Below are 3,256 nucleotides of genomic sequence, written 5' to 3'. Positions count from 1 at the left end.
CAGTGTGGGGCTTGAATTCATAACCCCAAGATTATAGCCAAATGATCCAGACAGGTACCCCTTAGGTAATAGTTTAAATAGCTGTCGCCGTCTTTAAAATATAAAGAGACTAATAAAAGGGAATAGATAGGCAACTCTCTCCCCCCACAGTACTCAGAGCTGCAGGTTAGTCTCTTTTCATGGGTAATTTCTTTCTTAATTTTGGGGGGGAAAATTACGCTCTCCATAGTTTCATTATTCAAGTACAGAAAGGATAGTTTTCCATTCTTCATAAAATACTGGGGTGGACACAGATGGTTAAAACTGGATAATTAAAATTTCAATCAGAACAGGAGAGATAAAGTGACTTGACTTGAATGGAACAGTTGGGCTGAATTAAAATTGGAAGAAAAATAAAATAGGTTACAAAAGAAACAAAGCAAACAATTTGACATTGCCCAGGTCTTCAAGAAGTATAGTAGAAGGATGATAACAAGTAGTTCTTGCTCCAAATGTTGCCATAGGTGAACTGGAGAACATGTACTTCCTGAGACATGGACATTCATACATTTTACCTTATTTGTAACATTTTCTTCCTTCTGCTTCTGTTGTTATATACACAGTGAGTATGACTTACTTATAAACAATACTTAAAATTTGACATTTAAAAAAGCATACTATTTCTATAGCATCTTGTGCATTTCTTTTAGCAATCTATATATCCCAACAAATTAAATGGATAACAAACAATAAATAACAAAACATACTCTGAAACTATCAAGAGATACATAAAATTCATATATGGTTATTAATAAGCACTGAAAAATTAAGATTTTTAAAATAGTACAATCATTTTTCTATTTATAATTAAGATATGTGTGTTGGTTGGAGTTCTACAGAGAATAGAACGAATAGGATATATATATATGGAATGAAAGGGAGAGAGAGAGAAAGAGAGTGAGGGAGAGAGAGGGAACAGTAGCTAGCTAGCTGGCTAGATAGAGGGAGAGATTGAGTAATTACAAGGAATTGCCTAACAAGATTATGGAGGCTGAGAAGACCCAAGATCTGCAGTTAGCAAGCTGGAGACCTAGGAGAGCTGATGTGTAGTTATATTCAGAGTCTGAAGGGTGAGAACCTGGAGAGCCAACAATTTAAGTGCTAGTCCAAAGCTGGCAGACTCAAGACCCAAGAAGAACAGATACATCAGTTCAAGTCTGAAGGCAGGAAAAAAAAAAAAAATCAATGTCCCAGCTCAAAGCAGTCAGGCTGGAGGACCTTCCTCTTACTCAGTCTTTTTGTTCCATTTAGGTCATCAATTGACTGAATGAATCTTGCCCATATTAGGGAAGGCAACTTGCTTTATTCAGTGTACTTATACAAATATTAGTTTATCCAGAAACACCCTTAGAGACAAACCCAGAATAATGTTTGACCAAATGTTGGGCACTCCATGGCCCAGTCAAATTCATATATAAAATCAGCCATCAGAAGTCCACCCCTTGTCAACTTGGACCCCATATATGCAACTCCTTAAACCAAATTTAATATCTAAATAATGACAATAACAAGGTCATAATTCTACCTAACATGATGTAGGATAGTTATCCTACATACAACAAAAAATATATGAACCCATGTGGCGCCTGGGTGGCTCAGTGGGTTTAAGCCTCTGCCTTTGGCTCGGGTCATGGTCCCGGGGTCCTTGGATCGAGCCCTACATCGGGCTCTCTGCTCAGCAGGGAGTCTGCCTCCCCCACTCTCTCTGTCTGCCTCTCTGCCTACTTATGATCTCTGTCTGTCAAATAAATAAATAAAATCCTAAAAAAATATATACTAACCGTTTCCCCAGGAGGTAATATCATTGAGTGATGTTCACTCTTCTTGATATTCCATAATCCAAACTCTATAATGTAAAATTAATAATACTTAAATATTATGACATAAATTCAGTATATCTTACATTATATGATAAGGAAATAAGAGGGAAGAAAACAAAGATATTTGTGATACACACACACATACATACATGCATAACAAAATAAGGAGAAGTACTCATGACAATTATAGTCTTCATTTCTATAACTAGTCACATGGTCATCACTAGTATTTATAACTACCTTCTTCCACTATCTATTCTGCATTCCCTTTGTCTTTAGCAAGCACCTCAACTGGCCATGATTCTTTGTCTGGTGGGGTGACCCAAATCTTCATTCTTAAAGATGTGTGAGCTATTAATAGTTCTGTCTGGATTGGGTTGTAGTTTTCCACTGGCCTTAATCACAGGGCATGGTAATATTGAGGGATCCCCTATATTTCAGACATATTCTTCTTTCCCTCTACAGTGGATGAGTAGTTCAATTTCCTGTTGGTGGCCCCAGCCAGCACAGTAACTCCTTTCTTTACCTATTGATTCAGCCTCATGAGGAGCCCAAAGTGGCCAGGCAGCAGTCTTAACTTTTAGTTCAATGGAATCATTGCTATATAGTCTGGTAGAAATAATTCTTCCTTTTGGAGCAAAGATCCCTAGGCCAGCAGAACATAAGGCCATGGGAACAGAAAGCAAAAATTTTGCTAGTGGATTACTAGGGGTACTAATTGAGTGCTACCACTCCCATTTCTACCCCTTGATTCCTGGACCCTTGACTTCTGGCTATGGGAGAAATAGCACCATATATTAGGTATCTAATTAAACACCAGATTTTCCTGTTATGTGAGGAAATGGGTTCAGTGATTAGAATTTGGTGGCTGCTAATATACAAATGCTGGAGCACACATATTCATGTGAATTTCTATTCTTTTTTGAGGAAATATTTATTTAAAAATATACTGATACAAACTTGAAGTTCTAATAAAATTCATGTAAGTATATATTTATAATCAGATAATCTATCATAGAAATGTGATTAAATTTGTTTTAAAAATCTCCTCTAATGCAGATACCATAAAATATTTTATGGTGGAAGATTTGGAAATGAGATTGGCCACCAGAGTGAATACATGAGATGTTTTTCAAAGTGTAATGAAAGAACAATATGATTTATATGTTCCATGTACTCAGGTCATTCTAGTCAGAAGTGCAAACTTCATGGGCATTAGGAGTTAACTTACTGTGTTTTTTTTTTAATTTATTGTGGGTTTTTTTGCATAATAGAGAATTTGGAAAATAAAATGTGTAAGTTCTACTGATCTCTCAATGGAAAAAGCATTTTAAGCAGATGTACATTTGTATTACATAAACTCAGTGTAACAAATGTATTGAGTACCTACTAAGGCC

This window comes from Lutra lutra, chromosome 6, assembly GCF_902655055.1.
Source record: "Lutra lutra chromosome 6, mLutLut1.2, whole genome shotgun sequence".
Taxonomy (NCBI): Eukaryota; Metazoa; Chordata; class Mammalia; order Carnivora; family Mustelidae; genus Lutra; species Lutra lutra.
This window is presented reverse-complemented; position numbering follows the sequence as displayed.